Source organism: Lissotriton vulgaris, chromosome 1_2, assembly GCF_964263255.1.
Source record: "Lissotriton vulgaris chromosome 1_2, aLisVul1.2, whole genome shotgun sequence".
Taxonomy (NCBI): Eukaryota; Metazoa; Chordata; class Amphibia; order Caudata; family Salamandridae; genus Lissotriton; species Lissotriton vulgaris.
In genome coordinates, this window is record NC_141686.1 from 274389957 (window position 1) to 274412735 (window position 22779).

The following is a 22779-nucleotide window of genomic DNA, read 5'->3' on the forward strand; positions in this document are numbered from 1 at the left end:
GGGAGACACGTAGAAGATTGTTGGACTCTAAATAATCCACTAAGATTTTATTGATATGCCTCTCTAGCAGTTCACTCATCCACGGAAGCAGCGAGATAGAGAGGAAATTGGACAGATTGTTCTGATCCAAATTCGGCTTTTTCAACAGGGCCCTTACCATCGCACACTTCCATGTGGCTGGAACGGAGTTGGAGGTGATAGAGGTGTTAAGAGCATCCAGGATGAACGGGCGGATAGTATCAATCACTTTAGCTAAGGTCTGCGGAGGGGCTGGATCATTTGGAGAACCCGAGGTGACTTTGTGGACCAATATATCTAATGTACTGGGATCCAGAAGTGGAAAAGTGGCCAATGAACAGGGCACAGGCAGGTCAGAGTCCAGGGTAGAGGAGGAAACCGTATCTTCACTACCTGTCGAAAGTAGGGAATAGATGGCCTGAATCTTTTGGAAGAAGAAGGTGGCTAGGTTATCACAGGGGGCCTGTGCACCCTCCGATGACAAGAGCTCAGAAGGAAGAGAAATTAAAGATTTCGCAATTTTAAAAATTTCTCTAGGGGAGTTAGCTGCCATGTTAATTTTGGTTTCACAGAACTCAGCTTGAGCAAGTTTTATTTCACTCTTATAGTGCCTTATTGCCGCTCTATGCTCTAATTCCTTCTGTTGGGAGCGATCTTTCCTCCAGGCTCTCTCCGCTTTACGGCAGACTTGTTTCCACGTCCTGAGGGCCGGAGAATACCAAGGTGCAACTTTAGATCTTTTTATTACTTGCAAAGAGCCCTTCGGAAGAACTTGATCTAGTGTCCTGGAAATCCAATTATCAAAATTGACAGCTGCCGTGTCGGGATTCCTAGTCTTTTGGGGTGAATGTTCAGAGAGAGCCTGTTCCCACTTAGGAAGCGGAAGAGAACTCCATTTCCTACCCCAATGTTTATCATGAGCTTGTGAGATAGAGGGAGTATTGATGGACCATGTAAGGGGAATTAAAAAATGGTCGGTCCAGGGCAGTGGTATTGGCACTTCCACAGATAGATTGTCTAAATTACTATAGACATGATCTAGAAGATGACCCTTGTTGTGTGTCGCCTGAAATCCCTTTTGGGACAGGTCGATGGCCTGAAGATTTGAACGAAGATTGTTTGCGGCGACGTCAAGGGGATCATCTAAGTGCAAATTTAAGTCACCCAGCAGAGTGAGATTTGCTGAGGTGAGCACTAAGTTAGAGGCCATATCTGTCATGTCAGCGATGAAATCGCCGAGGGAGCCCAGTGGTCGATAGGCTAGAATACCGGAAAAGGTAATGGTGGGGGAAAAATCAAGAGAGAAGTGTAGACTCTCGCAGGCTGGAGTGGTAGAGGAGGTAACACGACATCTGTAAATATCTTTATAGATGATGGCCAGTCCTCCACCTCTACCTGACTGGCGATCCAGTCGCTTAAGGGTATAGCCTTGAGAAGTGGCCCATACTGATGCAGGATCATTTTGCAACTGAAGCCATGTCTCAGTTAAAAAGAGGGCTTCAGGGTTAAACTCCTCAATAAGTAACGCCAGTTCAGTGTGGTGCTTTGGCAGGGACCGACAATTAAGAAGAAACATTTTCTTAGCATGTGTAGACGGGTGATTGCCTAAAATAGGAGGAAGGAGACACCAGTCGCATGATTTACAACCAATATTAGTGGAGTGAGGAAGGATTGAGTTAAAACAGAGGGGATTAGCAATGGGTCGTAAAGCATGCAGTGTGGAAGCATTATATGTAAGGCGCCGCCCTACCATATTGCCCGATCCCGAAGCCAGAAGCGTCTGGACGCGGACTGGCGCAGACTGGCTTCTCTTTGGCGCCTCTTCGGCGCGTCTATGGCGCTTCCGCTGCGCGTCACCGCTGCGCGAAAGGACTGAAGCTGATATAGATTAGGAGGTGGGGGGAGACTAGACCGTCACCCTCGGTAAGATGGCTGCCCACCAAGGAACAATCCGGAAGTACAAGCGCTATTCCTCCCTCCACACAAACAGCATGAATTTGCTGCGGTGGACCGGGGAGTTAGCGCGCCAAATGTCAGAGTAATAACAATTTTATATACATTTTTTTAAAAATTCGTCAGGTAAAAAACCTCTTGCAACAAATTCGTCTTACAATGCACCCGTTAGCGCTGCAAAGTTAGTATTCAATCTGTCGAGCGCGTAGGTGCCCAGCCCTTTTGTAGTCAGGGAGGTGGGGGGAGACTAGACCGTCACCCTCGGTAAGATGGCTGCCCACCAAGGAACAATCCGGAAGTACAAGCGCTATTCCTCACTCCACACAACTAGCATGAATTTGCTGCGGTGAACCGGGGAGTTAGCGCGCCAAATATCAGGGTAATAACAATTTTATATACAGTTTTTAAAAATTCGTCAGGTAAAAAACCCCTTGCAACAAATTCGTCTTACAATGCACCCGTTAGCGCTGCGAAGTTAGTATTCAATCTGTCGAGCGCGTAGGTGCCCAGCCCTTTTGTAGTCAGGGAGGTGGGGGGAGACTAGACCGTCACCCTCGGTAAGATGGCTGCCCACCAAGGAACAATCAGGAAGTACAAGCGCTATTCCTCCCTCCACACAAACAGCATGAATTTGCTGCGGTGGACCGGGAAGTTAGCGCGCCAAATGTCAGTGTAATAACAATTTTATATACAGTTTTTTAAAATTCGTCAGGTAAAAAACCCCTTGCAACAAATTTGTCTTACAATGCACCCGTTAGCGCTGCGAAGTTAGTATTCAATCTGTCGAGCGCGTAGGTGCCCAGCCCTTTTGTAGTCAGGGAGGTGGGGGGAGACTAGACCGTCACCCTCGGTAAGATGGCTGCCCACCAAGGAACAATCTTTGCTTTGTTTTAACCAGTACTGGTAGTATAAACAAGATCACAATACTTTAAAATGTTGCCTCCCAACAGTAGCTGCGTGAGGAAATCACCCCTAGTGCTTTACCAGTAGCCCAACAGGGAGCGTTCAAAACTAGTCTCCCATCCAAGTACTACCCAGGGCCGACCCTGCTTCGCTTGCTGTGTGTCTACTAACACGATCTCATTCATGTATTGAGGGACGGCTCGAAAGTACTTTCACCCGCGCTCCGAAGTAATAACAAACCCCAGCCGATGTTCTTGTAGTTTAATATAGCACTTAAATAACCCCCTCACACGCGTCAAGTGCGCGTGCCCTTTGTTCACCACGCTGCTCCCAGGTTACATCCACATAGCGCCCCTTTTTGCACTTGCCGAGGCGCTGGGTCCAACTTTCTTCCCCAGCGCGCTTTAAATACCTGGGAAATTTGCCGCACTTACAACCTGCCCGCTCTCTCCCCGCCGCAAATGTCGGCTCGCGACTGCGGACCTTAGCCCGACGATGTAGTCCACAGCGCCCAATGCCGCTTCCTCACGAATGCTGAGTGCTGGTTCCCTTGGTCCGGGCGCCGGCCGACGGTCAATCCTGCAATGGAAAAAAGACAAAAAATTATTCAGCCCCTAGCTGAGGGGCACGGAGCGAGCCTGGAGAGCGCGGGTGCAAGAGGGCGCCTCCGACGCTACCCAGGCCTTTTAACCTCTCCTGTGATGGGGGCTGTCCAGCTACCGCTGGCCTGCCTCCACCTGGCCCCTCCCCTTGACCCGGAAGCACTCTTACTGCTTTCGGGTCAACGGTGGGGCCTGCACCAATCGGCAGTGGGGCGCACCCCAGCTGCATCATCCATACGCTGCAAGAAGGGGTGGGGCAACCCCACCAACGAGGATACGGGGAGGGGGGAAGCCAGGCCCCGCCATACGTGCGTGGGGTCCGAGCGGCCCCCCCTTTCCTTTCTGGTGCTCGGCACCAGGACTTAATTGTCAAAACAGGAGCTTGTGACAGTCTCTCACAAGGTGGTGCCGTCTGGCTAATTTAGAGATGACCACAACAACAGTTAATTATTAATTCAATATACATTAAAAATGACTATTACCTGCTGTCAAGGACATTCTTATAGCGTTGGGGGCCTGTCACACTTGTAGGGGCAATGTGTGGTACAAGCTGCAGTGAGTGACCTCCTGAAGACAGCTCAGGCACTTATTTTTTAAGCATTAACAGCCTGACTCATGAAAGGTAATTGCGCTCGCAAAGGGCCAGATTCTGAGAATCTGGCCCTTTGCGAGTGCAATATTTGCATTTGGGATTCATCATCCCAAATGCAAAATTCGCTATTTAGGAACTCGCAAATTTGCGAGGAATAGCATTTAAGGAATCTCTATTAGAGATTCCTTAAATGCTATTCTTGAAACATTTAAAAATTGCGAATTCGCAATTTTGGGCCGCTATTTACCGCTATTTAAAAGCATTTTTCTAAGTTGCATGTTACACACACACATGTCTTTTGGACATGTGTGTGTGTGTAACATCTGTGTAATTTGACATTTCAGGGGTGTTACAGGGTGTCCTTTGGACACCCCTGCACCCTCGAAATCGCAATCTCATTTGCGATTAGTGGGCCTTTAGGCCCATAGGAATGAATGGGGAGTTATTCCTTATTTGCGATTAGCAATTAGCTAATCGCAAATAAGGAATCTGTAGGAATCGCAAAACATATTGCGATTCCTACATGAATCTCGTTTTGCGAGTCTGGAATAGCGATTCCTTATGATTCGCTATTTCCGACTCGCAAAACTTCACAATGATGAATCTGGCTGTAAGCACTGCTTTAGACTACCTGCATCACCACTGAATCAAGGGTTTACCGTTTGTAAGGGCAGTACTATGGTGCAAAGGGCTAACCAGGGATAGGAACTGCAACCCCTGGTTATCCCTAAATGACATTCTTGCTGTGAATTAGACACTCTGACGGGCAACGTATTCATTCATTGCTAACAACAGGCCCTACGTCATAAAGGTACTGTCCAATACCTTTACAGCTAACAATAACAAACATTCTGAGGCCGGTAGTCCCATGGCACAAATACAATGTAAGAAAGAAAACTACAAACCCCAGAATTCTTAGTGCCAGTGGCTAAAAATCCCAGAGTCACGTGGCACGCCCCATGACAGACATTGTATTCACGTTTCACGTTTCAGTTGAGGTCTGTACGTAACAAACGCAAATCTTGCTGTTCCAAGCCAGAAACGTAGCTCAGAATCCAATCAGGCTGGTGCAGTCTGGTACCGACGTGCTCTCCCCCCCCTGCTCCGCAGTGTTATTGTTTTTTGGGGGTAGGGAGGAGGTCTATTGAACCTACACTTAGAAGTCAGAAAACAGACTTTCAAACGTTCTGTTTCCTTTTCATCTGAACAAATACTTACATGTTGGGAATTTGCAGTTAAGCCGTCGACGTTGCTTTGAAATGAAGTGTTTGAAGCGATGTTAGTTTAATGTTTTGCACATATTCTGTTTCCTGTGTGTTCTAAATGAAATCTTTCATCCTCTCTTGTAAACAACTTGCGGTTTTGTTTTTTCCCCGCTGGGGTTTGGGGTGGGGGAGGGGCAGTATTCACCCTGTGCGTGAAAGCAAAAGTAATTATGTGTCTCTCGCAAGATTCTCCTTAATGGTCACGTTTTTTCATTCCAAAAGCCTCGATCATGCTAAATGCATAATGGCTACATTACAATAACAACATAATACTTGCCCTCTCTTGCCCCCGAAAAAGCTTTAGCTCCTTCAAGAATTCCAAAGCAAAGCTAAGCCACTCTATGATCAAGAAACAGCTTAAAGAATCTTAAAACAAGGCACCCCGGCTGGTCACTCAGCCTTCGCGGGGGCCTCATTTATGAACAGTGACGCATCGCTGCGTGAAAACAGCGATGCGTAACTTTTCACTGCACCCTCCTTGCGACACCAATGATGCGTCATATTCACAGTATGACGCATCATGGCGCAAGGAGTAACAGATACGTCAGTATTTCTGACGTATCTGTATGGCGCAAAAGTGACGCATTGCTGGAGTGTGTCACAAAAGTGACGCAACTCCAGCAATGCGTTTTTTCACATGGGGCAAGCCCATTTGAAAGGGCCTGCGTCAGTCTTAACGCCTGCTGCGGGGCAGGCGTAAGATATTGACACATTTGCATCATAGAAGTGGCGCAATGAAATCTTATAGATTTCACTGGTTCACTTCTATGACCCTCTCTTGCGTCAGAACGCCCCCCTGCATACATTATACCTGGCGTATGTATAATGTAGCGCAGGGGTTTACAAAGTGACGCATCTACCGAGATGCGTCACTTTGTAAATATGGTGCAACAAGGCACATTTTTTACACCACTGGTGCGTCACAAAAAGTGACACATAGACACTAGTCTTTTGCGGCTGGCCACACCCATGAAGAGGAACATGGCGGCGCGCTGAGAGCCGGTCGCGGCAGCTCCAGGAGTCTTCCAATGGCTGACATTATGATAACGCAGTAGCGAGAAGATGAGAGTTTCCCCTGGACAAGGTAAGCTACAGATGTATTTATGCCCCAAGCGCCCTAGATCAGACTAAGCCGGCTCCCTCTTTTCTCTTTCGTGAGGTTACTGGCAGCTTCAGCGGTGGCGGTAGCAGGCGGCGCTAGGACCTGCGCATTTTCGAGACCTGTATGAGCTGAGGAGCCACCTTTACTACGGAGCCCGGGAGAACGCCGGCGGAGCTTATGGGTTAAGTTCCGCTTCGTGCTTGCTCTGCTCCGACTTAGAGGACCAGTGTGCGAGGGACTACTGAGCGTCTCACCCGGAGAACAGGACAAACTTACTCCCGCGGTAAAGCAGTACTGAGAATTCTGGACCCGAGTTATAAACATCGTCGCATCATGACAATTTTGGTATCAGCAGACCGGAAATGGTTCGAGTATTATGCACATGCATTTCCGTCATGATCGAGTGACGAAATCACCCAGAAATCGGCATTTCCGTTCCGAACCCTCGGGTTCCATTTTGTGAACGGCATCCATTTTGTGATTGCCCTCACATAGCTAAATGACTAAAAGCCAAACTCGAGTCCGAAGGACACGTACGCCTTTGCTGACTCCTCTGTGACCTGGGCAAGCTGACTCCACTGCCCGAAGCCAAACCTGTTCGGCCAGGTCCTTTCCCAGTGGCCGAGCGAGATTAGTATCAAGGCACAACATATCATAAACCTTCCATCACACACAAACCATGCCTAATCTTACACACGCCTGTCCCTGTTTCTTGCTTTATGACTTGCTTTACGAGGAGGAGGTGCCCGATTTTATTGGGGGTCCGTCGATATCTGATGAAAATACTGGGCCTTGCCGGGTAATCAATTACGGGCTGGACGACCTGAAATGTGGACTTGTCATCATGACTCTGCCTTTTCTTTGTAATGAAAATATCAATCAATCAATCAGTGACACTTATATAGCGCGCTACATACCCATAGGGTCTCAAGGCGCTGGGGGGGGGGGGGGGGGGGGGGGGGTGCCGCTACTGCTCGAACAGCCAGGTCTTCAGCTTCTTCCTGAAGGAGAGGTGGTCTTGGGTCAGGCACAGGTCGGTCGGGAGGGAGTTCCAGGTCTTGGCGGCCAGGTAGGAGAAGGACCTTCCTCCCGTACTCGCTCTTCGGATGCGGGGGACGGCGGCGAGGGCGTGGTTGGCTGATCGGAGGTGGCGTTTGGGAGCGTAGAAGTTGATTCGGCTGTTGAGGTAGCTTGGGCCTTGGTCGTGTAGGGCTTTGTGTGCGTGGGTGAGGAGGCGGAAGGTGATTCTTTTGTTGACGGGGAGCCAGTGAAGGTATGTGAATGGTCAACTGTAAAATAAGGAATGTTTGCCTAAAGCATATTATTTTGTATATAAGGAGAAGACTGGTTCTGTATGGGAGCAGTCTCCTGAGAACATACATGCTGTTGTACTTCTAGGATACCTGTTACTGGCTGCAGCCAATAAATACGATCTTTGACTTCACCTAGAAGACTCTGAATTTCTGTAGTCTGAAACAGGAAGGAATCGAAGTTTTCAGGTGTGTTCCCTGGCACCGCCGGGTTCTAAAATACCCCGGTACTCCAGTTGGCGCCCATTGTGGGGCGGTATCAGCGGTACCAGTCCAAGCCAGAGGTTCGTGAGGAGCTTTGTGTGAAAATTCTGGAGGATGGCCAACCACTTCATCGACCCCTGCATGTCGACGTGGTCCGAAAGTCGTTGCTGCGAGGTTCCCCGCGTCCCGACGGCTACGAAGGACTGCTGCCCTGACTATCGCCCTGTTTTGGACCCTTGATGATTGGTAGAGCGAAACGATAGACGAGTCTTCTGGTGACGTCATCGATACCTCAGTTAAGTATTATTATTAATATTATTAAGGTATTTGTAGAGCGCGTAGTAACCCTTGAGCATCCCAGCGCTTGAACCTGAATTCAGGAGGAAACAGCAGCGGGAGGGACAGAGAATCAGGGGAAGAGAAGAGTTTTCAGTGCCTTCCTAAACTGGAGGAGATTTGGTTCGGTTCTTAGACTCCGGGGGAGACTGTTCCAACGTTTAGCAGTGTGTACCGAAAAGCGGCGGCCTCCAGACTGAGCTTTATTTACTCTGGGAACAGTAATGAAGTTCTCGTGGCTTGATCGCAGATCTCTTGTAGCTTTGTAGGGAATGATACAATTATTGAGAATGGGTGGGCCTTTGTTATGGAGAAGTTTATGAGCCAGACAGAGGGCCTTGAAAGAAACCCTCTCTCTGACTGGGAGCCAGTGAAGACGCTTCAAAGCTGGCTTTGCCGAAGATCTGGCCGGGGTGTGAGTGAGTAGTCGGGCCGTGGCGTTTTGGATTCTCTGCAGGGTATTGAAAGTGGCTCCAGGGGCACCCAGGTAGATTGCATTGCTGTAGTCTAGCCTCGCCAAGATGAGGCCCTGGATCAGGAGTTTCCGGGAAGTGGCGGGAAGCAGGGGGAAGACCTTCCTACATGCCCTGAGAAGTCCGAAGCATATTCCTGCTGTCTTTTTGGCCTGAGTTCTAAAGCTCAGATCCTTTTCGAGCCATACGCCCAGGCTCTTAACCTCCTCCTTAGGGGCAGGGGGGTCACCTAAGCAGTCGGGCCAGATGTTAGGCGGCAAGGAGGGCCCTTTATGTCCAAGCAGCAGGATTTCGGTCTTAGACCCATTCAGTTTCAGCGCTGAGGTGTTCATCCAGCTGTGGATTTCAGTGAGGCAGCTGTGTAGATCGGAGGGGTCTTGGTGCGGGTGTGAGAGGGTCACCACCAGCTGGGTGTCGTCGGCGTAATTGATGATCGTCACGCCTAACGGGGTGACCAATTCCTCCAGCGGAGACATGTAAACGTTGAATAACGTCGGGCTAAGAGATGAGCCCTGCTGTACTCCACAGCGGAGGGGGATCGCGGGGGAGTGGCTGTCATTCTCCCAGACTTGGAAGGAGCGGCTATCTAGAAAAGACATGAGCCACTTCAAGGCCGAGCCCCTTATTCCGATGTCTCTCAGGCGCTGGATTAAAACCTGGTGATTGACAGTGTCGAAGGCCGCACTGAGGTCCAGGAGGATCACTGCCACTGATCCTCCTGTATCCAGAATGCTTCTGGCCTTCTCCACTGCCGCCAGGAGGGCGGTGTCAGTGCCCTGGCCTGGGCGGAAGCCTGTCTGGGAGTTCCTGAGTAGATTGTTGCTTTCTAGGAATAGTGATAGTTTTTTATTCACTAGCTTCTCCGTGATTTTACTGTTTTTTAGTATAAGTGGAGCGTCTCCCAGTCCTTAGTTTGGTTCCTAGTTTTTGGTATCCTTCGGGATTATTTTGTTTGGAACTTGCAAGTGCCAAAACCGAAGGACTCGTGTATTTACGAGACTATCGTACTCGATAATCCTTCGAAGTTTAAAGCTAGACTAGTGATCGAAGATGCCTGGTCTTAGCAGACTTGGAAATTTGTTTTGTTTTCGTTGTAATAAGGATTCCCGATTGGAGGACTTGTGTCCGGTTCCTCCGATTGGAACTCCAACATATGAACTCTATGTGAAACACGGCGTAGGCCCCATCACATATAATGAAGTATGCATCCGATACACCAGAAACGATGGTGTTTTAAAATGGCCCCAATATGGTAGTTTTGACACAGAGATTTGAGATAATCTAGAGGTAAAACTTTTTAAGAAGAAAGCCCGGCCGGCAATGTTTGACTCTTTCCGCTTATGGCGAAAGGAAGCCAAACAGAAAGAAATTAAATTAGCCAAGTAGAAAAAGAGAGAAAGGGGTATCTCGATAATACAAGCCGCTACGCAGTTTAGAGATAACGAAGAGGAACAGGCAAACAAGCAGTTGCACAGGCAACGTAAAATGGCGATCGATAAATGTTATCCAGTCTTGCCACCTCTCCACCCAGATTCACAAGACTCTGAGAGGGATCCTTTAATGTCACACATATTAAATTCACCACCCCCCTATGCATGGAATGCTACAGCACCTCCGCAACCTTTTGTTATATAACACCCAGCCGTACAACCCCTAGTTCTGCCACAGCCACCAGCTCCCCTTGCGGTGGCTCCTAATCTTCTGGTGCAGCCTCCTCAAGGGCCACCGAGCACACCTGCTCCGCCTGTGCTCTCTACGACTTCGCCTATTGTCCCGACTACTTCCCCTAATACTTCTTCTGTTACTGCCTCCGCCTCTGCCTTACCTCACCCTGTTTTTCCTCCTGTCCTTCCGTCAGTTTCTCCTTCTGTTCGACAGAGAATGGCCAACACTGTTACTGGTCTTTTCTCACCTTTCTTTGGGTCACCTAGTACGACCCCTAACACAGAACGAAGACAGTTGCGAAGTCAAATTCAAATTTAGCTTTATTCGATTTGTTTGATAGAATCATAAAAGCATACAAGTACATTTTATACAGCAAGTTTAAAAAGTTGTCCCCAACGAAATTTTTATGAGATTCTATAAAACAGTTTTCCAGATCATAAGATTCAATGATGAAATTACAGCAGTTGACCTCATGTAAAAACATAAGCAAAAGTTAAAACATGTAAGGGTTACATCATGGAATTTCTATATTTCATCACTGAAATTAAAAAACGTGAAACAACAAAGATGACATACACCTCATCTAACAAAAGTAATTTAAAATAAGCGTCTTTGCATGTTCTTATGCCCCAGTGTTTTAAAAGAGGTAATAGGTACAATTTCCTTGGGGCAGAATACAGATTGCAAAAGAACATAATATGAATATTACTTTGTGATGAGTGATCATCGCATGGGCAAATTAGGTTCGAGGCAGTCCAGTCATTTTGTTTAGGGAGGGTGACCATACGGAAAAAGGTGCCTAGGCGCAGCCTGGTGAGAAGCATACGAGGATAAGGTGCCGTTTCAGTCCTGAGGTACAGTTGCAAACCTTCGGTGGGAGTAATTCTTTGGTAGCTCAAGGTAGTATTTTTGAGTCGCACTGCATCCCATCTAACACCCTCCAGGTGGGTAATTAAAAGTTTTCTAAGAGACGACCTAGACAGATTTTCAAGGGACTCTGGGTCATCATAGTATTCGGGACAACCAATCTTGGCGAACATCAACCGGACATGTCGCAACCATTTAATTTTGGATGCGGCATCCAAGCTCATGCAATCCCTGATTAGTTCTCTGTTAAGTTGGCATTCCCTAGTAGTCCAAATTTTGTGCCAAAGCAAACATGGTGACAGCTTTATGAAGTCGCTAAGGTATTTGAGGCCAGTCTCAATATGAGTAATAAAGGTTGAAGTAGATTTGCTCACCCCCAATAGGTAACAGATAAAAAGATTCTCACAAATTTGGAGTGAGGACACATCTTCAAAGCCCCATAAGCCTGCTCCATAAGTGACTGTCGCTATACACTTTGCTTGGTAAATCTGTATCATCTCAGCAGTCGGTTTGCCCCCAATTTTCGCTGCAAAAGTTCTCAGGGCACCAATAGCACGGGTAAAGGCAAGCCTCCTAGCCGTTACTGCATGTTTCCAGGCTCCTTTTCTCTCAAAAACAACACCCAGATAACAAAAAGTGTCTGTGGTCTCGATTCTTTGCTCGTCAAGGTATATCGAACATTGTGGCCTTTTACTCTTTAGGGTGCACGGCATGGAGAAAGTTTTTGAGATGTTCACTTTCAAATTTCTTTTCCCCATGTAGGAGGAGAATTCTCTTACCGCTCTCTGCAACCCTACCCTAGTCCTAGACATAATAGCCGCATCATCGGCATATAATAGGATGGGAACAGGCCTACCATTGACAGCTGGATAGTCATTCTGGAGATTTGTTAGGTGTTCTACAACAGAATTAATATAAAAACTAAATAGAAGGGGCGCGAGTATACAACCTTGCCTAACCCCTCTATTTATAGGGAATTTCTGTGTACATTGCCCCTGGGTCCCGAACCTCACCCTGGCACCAGCATCTCTGTAAAGTTCTTTGATAAAAACCACTATTGTGGGATCCACCCCAATGAGCTCCAAAGTTGACCAGAGCTGCAGATGATCCACACAATCAAATGCTGAGCTAAGGTCAACGAATGTAACAAACAGATCCCCTTTTTTAGCCTCAGTGTATTTGGACATTAATAAGGACAGATTTAGGCATTGCTCCTGGGTGCCCAGTCCCTTTCGGAATCCATATTGGAGTTCCGAAATAACCTTATTTTCTGTCTCCCAGTGCTGGATCCTCTTTAGAACGATCCTTCCTGCAATTTTCATGAGGCCGTCTAGTAAGGATATGGGACGGTAGCAAGCCGGATCGTCCCTGTTTCCCTTTTTGAAGATGGGAACTACAATGGCATCTGACCAGGTCTTAATTAAGCCGCATTTGTTTCCCATGTTCAAAACGTTCATTAAGAGCGGAGCCCAGAATTCCAAGTTTGTTTTATAGGCATCCACTGGTGTGTGATCCGGACCAGGAGCTTTCCCTGAAGGACTTTCCCTGATTGCATTTTCGACTTCTAGGGTGGTAAAGACCAAGTCAATTGGATACGGCGAAACTAGGGGATCGCTTTGCTGAAGGTCCCGCATGAAGTTCTTCGGTGATGAAAGTGCCTTTTCTTGATTCATGCTGTTCCCCTGTCTGTTGGTGTAGAGTTTCCCGTAATGTTCAACCCAGAGCTCTGCTGTAATTGCTACATCTATGCAATTATCAGTATGTTTTGGGTTGTATACTGATCTTATCACTTTCCAGAAAAGGTTGGTGTCCTTATTCCTGGCAGCTTCTCCCAGTGCTTCCCAGGCCTCCTTTTTTATGGTTGCTTTCCGGAGGTTAATTTCTCTCTTGTACTCTCGTCTAGCCTCAGAGATTTGGGCCCTATTTTTCGGGATGGTGTTTAAAACTTTCTTCAAGTTCTTTAGGGCGGCTGTGCACCTAGAATCAAACCACCTAGATGCACATCTCCCCTTCTTATTGTGGCTCTTAGTTAAAACGCCTTTTATGTACTCCTGTATATTGGCGAAAGCTGCCATAATCGCCTTAGGTTCTGCATCTACTTCTAAGCAGACGAATATGTCTTCAAGGCAGGATAAAATTAATTTGTGGAAGAAGACGCTGGGGTTTAATTTCTCCCACTTTAGCACATAACCATTTATCTTTGCTAAGGTGACCTCCAATGGATATAGTGGGCCGCTAGGTTCCTTTAGTTTCTCCACTGGGAGCCTAACCCCAAAGGTAATAGGGTAATGGTCACTCATTGGATCTTCCCCTATCTCCCAAGAGGTTATAAAGTTGGGCGCGGTGGGGGATATCAGTGCAAAGTCAATTGTGGATTCACAACCTCTTCCATTATATGTTGGGGCAAAGGGAACTGGGGGAGAGCATGCCTGATTAACGAAGGTGAGGTCAAAAGCAAACATAATACTGTTAAGGAGAGACCCCAGTTTGGTGTGTGAGAAGTGAAAAGGACCGTCCTCCTCACGATCTGCAAGGCCGCACAAACCTAACTCAGAAAGTGGGCAGACTGCACAATTAAAATCTCCCACCCAAATAACTGTATGGTCTCCCGCGTTTTGGTCCCTCACTTTATGGATGCGGTTTAACATTTTATTTAAGATGGATTCCATCTCATTAGGTGGCATATTGTTATAGAAATTCACCAGTATGACCTTTTGTGTGGTGCCCCATTTAAAAGAAAGGATTTGAAAGTATTGGTCAGAGTGAAAATTATACACTTTTATATCCCCCACATTCGAAACGTATATACACAGACCCCCTTTATTGCGGCCCTGAATGGCGGGAGCAGCAGGTGTATGGAACGTTCGATACCCCAGGATATGCCTTTGTTCCACCAGCCAGGTTTCTTGCAGGCAAAGTATGCCATGCTTGTGGACCGTCTCCAACCAGGGTATATGCTTGATCTTATTGCCCAGTCCTGCTACATTCCAGGACAATAATGAGTGTTTCGGTTCACTATCTACCTGATGTATGTGGCCCTCACTCTCTATTAACTCCACCTGATCTTGGAAATGTGCCCTGTCTAGGTGTTGTATAGCTTGCACAGGGGGCGGGCGCTGGGCAGAGGTGGGTGGAACCACCATCAAATGGGTCAAGTTCTTAACAATGGGTGGCGATGAGTTGCTATTAGTGGTAATCATTGCGTGGTTTTGATCGCTTGATCGGGGTGTTTGATCTACTGTTCCCAGTCAGTCCACCTGATCTAAGCATCCAAACCTATTCATGGTGTGTACACCTTCCCACCCATTATTGGCGGGTTGCCATCCCTGCACCTGGCCCTTCCATCTGTGGTTGTGGATAGTGGTCCAAGCCCCAGGATACTCTACTAGCTGTTTTGGAGGGTAGAAAAAGGTTAGGGGTTTGGTGACAATGATTTGTTCAGTCACGTATTGGTCCCATGTGGTAATGAGATGGGCTGTATGAGGGTCTGCAAAAGACACCACGATACAGTCTCCTGATATCGATTTGTGAGTACGGCCCACCCAAGGGACTCTCCTGACCATTAGTACCCTACTCCTATTAGGGTGAGGGATCTGCCTATTGGTATTTAACCAGTGGATCACTTTGTTTTTTAAGGACCACTGGGTTTCAACAATATCCGGAGCAAGCGGTGGTACCCCTGCCAAGATAACCACATAGGGCCCAGCCTCAGGGGGAAGATCAATATAGCCTCCGCGAAAGTTCTGGTGATTTGGGTGTAAATTTGGTGTGCGCTCTAGGAGAGGAGTGATGGGATTATTCGCCTTCTGGTCGGCTCTAGGAGGGGGTTTGGGCTGAAGAAGTTTTTTAGGGGGTTTTTCCTCTATTTTTGGGGGGTTGGCAGCGACATTTGCAAGTGTCCTAGGTTTGGGGATCGGAGTCGGCTTGGATAACGGGGGGGGTAAGGGTGCAGGAAGAATCAAGGGGGCTGGAGGAACCTCCTTAGGCGCTGTAGCTGCTTTAGTGCCAATGTTAGAGGCTGGAGCAGGTTGGATGCCGGCATTTCTAACCAGAGGTGGACTCTCATTGATATGGGGATGTGCGGCTTCCAGCTGTTTTAGGCTAAGCGTGGCCAGGGATACTAACGTTTTATCCATCTCGAGTAAGTGATTCTCAATACGTGACAGTCTGAGTTCGAAAGGTGTCAATAGTTGTTTTAAGGTGACCCAGACTGTCTGGAGAAAATCTTCATCATCACCCACTTTATCCTTGTCCCTCTCTGTCTTGTTTAACCCTCCCAGTGTTGGATTATCTGCGGGGATAATGGGATTCTCTACCACAGGAGCCATAGTGAGGTTACTATCCCCCCCTATTTGGTGGATAGCTGGGGGTGGTGTTTGTTTATGATCCCCTGCATTGGGTAGTGGTCTTCTATGGTTGAAAAACTGCTGCCTTGCAACTTTGGCTTTTTTACGAGCATAGGCAGATTTTACATTGTTTTTCTTCCTCGGTGCTTGGCGACCTGGGTTTGTACTTTTTGGTACAGAAAAAGAGGGAGCAGTTATAACCGGGAAGGTGGTGGAATTTCCCTGGTCGGTGGGTGGGTCACTTTCACTAGGTTGGACGGTCATGGGGGAGAAAATAAATGAGGAATCTAATGCTGGAGGAGAGGAAGGAGGGGGGGAATGATGGACGTCGGCAAGGATCAATAAAGGAGGCGGACGTTCCACCTGTTGGGGAGATGCAGCAGACGCGATATTTCCCAGGGAGGATTTTTTAGAGTTAGCAAATGTTTGGGAAAGTCTGCGTGCAGCATCTAACTCGATTGAAACCCTCTTCTGCATTTTTGAGATTTCGGCATCTATTGCCAAATTTGTTTTTACGAGGAAATCGTCCAAGGTGCCTTTTGGCTTGGTTAAACCCAGCGCGGTCTTACTGCGACTCCCCCGGGTACACATAATGCGTGACAGTTGCAGTTTCTATATGGTACTCACTAGAGTCAATGCCCAGGCACGATAACCTTGCGAAGAGCCAAGGGGGGTGGGCCAGGCCAGTCCTCTCTGTCCTCGAACGGCCTCAAACGGTCCCGCCCTTGTCCCGGGCTTCTCCCGGCGCCCTCCCGCGCGCTCCCGCGCAGCGGGGATGACACTCCTCTTTTGTTGCTGGCTGATTGGACTCTAGGGGCGGAGCCGGCAGGGAGAGCAGCCCAGGTGACCACGGGCGCGCGGGGGCTCCTGGAACTTGGAGTCCCCCGCTGTGGCTCGCAGCCCTGCCGGTCAGAGAGATAGCACACCTGATTGCCTTACAGGCCGCTCCTAGCCGCGAAGCGGGACCCGCGAAGCGGGTCCGGCGAGGGGCAGCGGCGGGAGCAGGCAACAGGCAACGCAGGCAGCAACGACCGCCCTCAGCTCCCTCCTGGTCACTGGAGCAGTAGGTCCGTAGTTTGGCAAAGAAATCCGCTGAGTCTGATGTGGGACGCCGCTTTGTTCGTCCTGGTGGGGGCGAGCCGGCAGGGAGAGCAGCCCAGGTGACCACGGGCGCGCGGGGGCTCCTGGAACTTGGAGTCCCCCGCTGTGGCTCGCAGCCCTGCCGGTCAGAGAGATAGCACACCTGATTGCCTTACAGGCCGCTCCTAGCCGCGAAGCGGGACCCGCGAAGCGGGTCCGGCGAGGGGCAGCGGCGGGAGCAGGCAACAGGCAACGCAGGCAGCAACGACCGCCCTCAGCTCCCTCCTGGTCACTGGAGCAGTAGGTCCGTAGTTTGGCAAAGAAATCTGCTGAGTCTGATGTGGGACGCCGCTTTGTTCGTCCTGGTGGGGGCGGAGCCGGCAGGGAGAGCAGCCCAGGTGACCACGGGCGCGCGGGGGCTCCTGGAACTTGGAGTCCCCCGCTGTGGCTCGCAGCCCTGCCGGTCAGAGAGATAGCACACCTGATTGCCTTACAGGCCGCTCCTAGCCGCGAAGCGGGACCCGCGAAGCGGGTCCGGCGAGGGGCAGCGGCGGGAGCAGGCAACAGGCAACGCAGGCAGCAACGACCGCCCTCAGCTCCCTCCTGGTCACTGGAGCAGTAGGTCCGTAGTTTGGCAAAGAAATCCGCTGAGTCTGATGTGGGACGCCGCTTTGTTCGTCCTGGTGGGGGTGGAGCCGGCAGGGAGAGCAGCCCAGGTGACCACGGGCGCGCGGGGGCTCCTGGAACATGGAGTCCCCCGCTGTGGCTCTCAGCCCTGCCGGTCAGAGAGATAGCACACCTGATTGCCTTACAGGCCGCTCCTAGCCGCGAAGCGGGACCCGCGAAGCGGGTCCGGCGAGGGGCAGCGGCGGGAGCAGGCAACAGGCAACGCAGGCAGCAACGACCGCCCTCAGCTCCCTCCTGGTCACTGGAGCAGTAGGTCCGTAGTTTGGCAAAGAAATCCGCTGAGTCTGATGTGGGACGCCGCTTTGTTCGTCCTGGTGGGGGCGGAGCCGGCAGGGAGAGCAGCCCAGGTGACCACGGGCGCGCGGGGGCTCCTGGAACTTGGAGTCCCCCGCTGTGGCTCGCAGCCCTGCCGGTCAGAGAGATAGCACACCTGATTGCCTTACAGGCCGCTCCTAGCCACGAAGCGGGACCCGCGAAGCGGGTCCGGCGAGGGGCAGCGGCGGGAGCAGGCAACAGGCAACGCAGGCAGCAACGACCGCCCTCAGCTCCCTCCTGGTCACTGGAGCAGTAGGTCCGTAGTTTGGCAAAGAAATCCGCTGAGTCTGATGTGGGACGCCGCTTTGTTCGTCCTGGTGGGGGCGGAGCCGGCAGGGAGAGCAGCCCAGGTGACCACGGGCGCGCGGGGGCTCCTGGAACTTGGAGTCCCCCGCTGTGGCTCGCAGCCCTGCCGGTCAGAGAGATAGCACACCTGATTGCCTTACAGGCCGCTCCTAGCCGCGAAGCGGGACCCGCGAAGCGGGTCCGGCGAGGGGCAGCGGCGGGAGCAGGCAACAGGCAACGCAGGCAGCAACGACCGCCCTCAGCTCCCTCAGCTCCCTCCCGGTCACTGGAGCAGTAGGTCCGTAGTTTTGCGAAGTCAACTGCCTGACTATCAAGAAAGGGAATTACTGAATTGTTTAGTGCATCGATGGGTTGTCGATCCTATAAGGTATGATATACAGTCTATCCTGGAAGCTTTCCGTCAATGGGAAGCATCGAAGCAGAGATATGTTTTTGAGCAAATGTGTGCTTTCCTCTGTGAGGATTTGAAGGAAAATGATCTGGAATACGATCTGCCTAAGTTGTGCCATGTGCGTTTCGAGTTTTCAGAGGGCATGATTGTAGGCCCCGATGTTGAAAGGGCGGTTGCGACATTGTTGTCGTATCGGAGTGAGGAGGGCACTTCTCGGTCACTACTTGGGCGTGACGGCAGGAAAAAGGCGCGACAGTATCCCATGAGAGAGGTTCCGCCGGTATGGAAGGAAGAAGTGGCCGCTGGTCCGGGTAATAACCCACCAGGTGTACCGGCTCACTTTCAGCACGTTTGAGTACACGTTCCGTGGAAACGAACAGAGGTTTTGGCTCTCAAACAGACATTACCTGACCCCCGTAAAAATCCTGCAGGGTATTATAAGGAATTATCACAGACTGTAAGCTCATGTATTATGAACTTAGCCGATATAGACATGTTATTCGGGAATGTGGTTCCACAGCCTTTATGGGGAAAGATTTACCATGCCGATCACGATCAGGAGTTAGGTCATACATGGGTCAACGTTGCTGCTGTAGATAACAGACAAGTTGGTGGTGCTAAGCCCGAGCCTTTAATTGCGGAACTCCCTGGTAGAATCATCACTTACATGAAGCCCCTAATGCATGAGTTGCATGTCAATTGGGACAAGTTGTCTGCATGTAAGCAGAAGAAAGACGAAGCGGTGTCCGACTTTTTCACGCGGTTTGAAGAGACTTTTGTAGATCATAGCGGTCAGTATATGGCTACTGAAGGTGGCCAGAGATTGTTCGTCGACAAATTTGTACATAATTTACTTCCCGAGTTGTGTGCTAAATTGAAGGATTCTGAGAGTGCTTGGGCTGTTTCAACGTCAGCACAGATTTTGGCTACAGTACAGCCCAGTACTATGAAAAGAGGCACAAAGATGAGTTAGAGAGAGCAGATAAAAAGGCTAAGGAGTTAAAAACTAAAATTCTGATGCAACAAGCTTATCCACCCGCACTAATAATCAGCCCGATTATCAGCAGCCTCAGCAATATTCGGGAAACTCACAAAGAAACAAGTCTTCTCAACAACGTTTTCCGTATGGGCCCAATCAGTGTGCGTATTGCAACTTACACTAGGTAAGAGAGTGGTTTCTCCAATGTATTTATCGAAGGATAAACTTCCGACAGAATTGTCTTCTCTTCCGGATATTCTTTGGGCTACTGGTCCTAATGATGTAGGTCTTTTGGAAATATCGCTATATGTTGTGACATTGAAAGCCAATGTTAGAATGCCGCGCATTCCCCAATACAAAATCTCTAACGAAGGTGAAAAGGCATTGTTAGCGATCATCTATGACCTGATTGATAAAGATGTAATTGAAGAGACAAAAGGCAATGTTTGTAATAGTCCTGATCTGCCTGTTCTGAAGCGCACTGATCCTTCTGAGCCACCTGTTTACAGGTTTGTGATTGATCTTAGAGAGGTGAATAAGATCGTTGTGCCACAGTTTCCAGTTGTCCCTGATATCACTACCCTATTGACAATGATTCCAGCTTCAGCGGCTTGGTTCTCAGTGATTGACTTGAAGAATGCTTTCTTCAGCATCCCAATTGCAGTGGAGAGCAGGGATATGTTTGGCTTCAGTCTAGGAGGCCGTAGCTTCCGCTTCAAACGCGCTCCCCAAGGCTACTGTGAAAGTCCATCAATATATAGCCAGGCTTTGAAAACACAGCTTGACACAATTGTTCTACCTGATGGCGCTACCCTTATTCAGTACGTCGATGATTTGTTAGTTGCTGCAGATTCTGAGCAGATTTGTGAAGAAGCCACCTTGTCGTTGTTGCATCATTTGTCTGATTTGCATCACAAAGTGTTGTCTGTCGAAGTTGCAATATTGTCGACAAGAAGTGACCTACCTAGGTCACCTCTTATCGAAGGAGGGAAGGAAACTGACCCCAGAAAGAATTCAGGCAATTGCAAAGTTGAGTGTGCCAAGGACACAGTGAGAAGTGCGTGCGTTCTTAGGCATTACATCATATTGTAGGCAATGGATACCGAATTTCTCATTGTTGGCCAAACCTTTGGTGGCATTAACTTGTAAAGATACACCAGATCCCATTCCATGGTCTAAAGAGTGTCAGAAAGGTTTTTTAGAATTGCGCGATGCATTGTGTTCGGCTCCTGTGTTGGGTACCCCGGACTACAGTAAGCCCTTTACATTGTACGTCCATGAGAAAGAAGGTTGTGCATTGTCAGTGTTGACACAGTCTTTTGGGGACAAGCAACGTCCATGCGCGTATTTCTCGTCGACTTTGGATCCGGTAGCTAAGGCGCTGCCAAGTTGTTTAAGAGCCACAGCCGCAGCAGCTGTCTCTATCCGACAGTGTGCTGGGTTAGTGATGAATAACATGTTGATCGTGATGATTCCACATGCGGTGGACACTTTGTTAAATAGAACCAAGACACAGCACTTAACCAGTGCTCGATTGTCAGGTTATGAGTTAACCTTGTTGGCAAGTCATGTCCACATTAAAAGATGCAACGCATTAAACCCAGCTACGTTGTTGCCGATTCCAGTTGAGACAGAGAATGCTGAAAAGCAGCACGACTGTTTCTTTAGGACAGAAGAGGAAACGAAAGGGAGAGTAGATCTTAGGGACACTCCTCTTACTGAATGTGAGGGTACTTTGTGGGTTAATGGTTTGTGTTTCAAACTTCCGAATGGCGACACGACTGCAGCATATGCTGTTACGACTTTGCATACAATTGTTGAAGCTGCACGCATCCCACATAACTCAGCGCAAGCAGCAGAATTCATTGCAATTACGAGAGCGTGTGTTTTATCGAAAGGAATGAAAGTGACCATATATACTGACAGCATGTATGCCTTTGGTGTGGCTCATAGTTTTGGACGTTTGTGGCGTGAACGTGGTTTCCTGACTTTGCATGGTGCTAAGATCCAGCATGGTCATTTGGTAAATGAGCTTCTTGAGTCACTGACCTTGCTGTTGCAAGTGGTGATTGTGAAATGCAGTGCACACAAAAAGGTTACAGATGATGTTGGTCGTGGAAATGCGTTTGCGGATGAGGTCGCGAAAGAAACTGCAAGGAATGTGATGAGTCGAATGTATGTTGCGGGCCCTGCAAGATGGATTGGTGACGTTGGTATGTGTGAAGATACGATTGAGAGTGTGAAGTCCATTCAAGCTGAAGCTATAGAGAAAGAGGTGAATGAATGGAGGGAAAGTGAGGGTAAACTGGATGCGAATGGTTGCTGGGTCCAATTGTCATCACATCAGCGATGGTTGTTACCCGATGCGTATGTGCTTGCAGTGGTGACAATGGCCCATGGAATGGCGCATATCAGTGTGAAAGGGATTTGCAAGTTGTTGGCTCCGGTATGGCAAAATGCTGGAATTCCCAAGTGTGAAGACAATGTGGTCAAGAATTGTAGGGTGTGTCTGAAACACAATCCTGGTAGGGGAACCCCAACTCCAGCTGGTCATTTGGCTCCTCCTACGTATCCATTCGAGGTTTTGCAGCTAGATTTCATCCACACAGAAAGGTGCAATATTTTGAAATACGTACTCGTTGTTGTTTGCACATTTTCAAGATGGATAGAAGCATATCCCCTGAAAGACAATACTGCCTTATCGACAGCTAAAGCCCTTGTCAAAGAATTCTTCCCCAGATTTGGAATGCCGAGAATGGTCTGGAGTGATAATGGGAGTGACTTTGTGGGTCGAGTGATGAAGAAAGTATGTGACGGGCTAGGCATACAGCAAAAGTTCCACGCTGCAAATCACCCCCAATCAGCTGGACAAGTAGAGTGCTATAATGGCACCCTGAAGCTTAAATTGGCCAAAATACAAGCGGTTTCTAAAATACCCGGTACTCCAGTAAGGTGGGGAGTAGAGGGGGGGTTAACATCAAAAAAGCCCCTGGTGTTTATTTTGAGGCAGGGTTATATGGAGCCAGCATCAACAGAGGTCCCTGATAAGAGTATTTGTGAAAGAGAGGTTTCAAAAACTGTGGAGAATTCCTTAAAGCTGGTCATTGTACAAAGGCAAGAGCAGAGGCAAACGGAGCCCATTAAGCCAGCCACGGTAACTGCTTTAGGCGTCTTAAACTGAAGCCTGAAAACAAGACTGTTTAAAACAAGAACTACTCCCCCTCCAAGGAAAAACAGATATCAGCTGAGATCTCGGCAAGAGTTGAAGGAGGGAGGAGCTTTAGACTTCGAAGAGAGAGAGAGACCTATGCCATTAACCCCCTGCAAAGGGAAAAACAAAAGGGCGACCTCTGTAAAAAAGCCTAAAGGGTCCAACATAGACAAG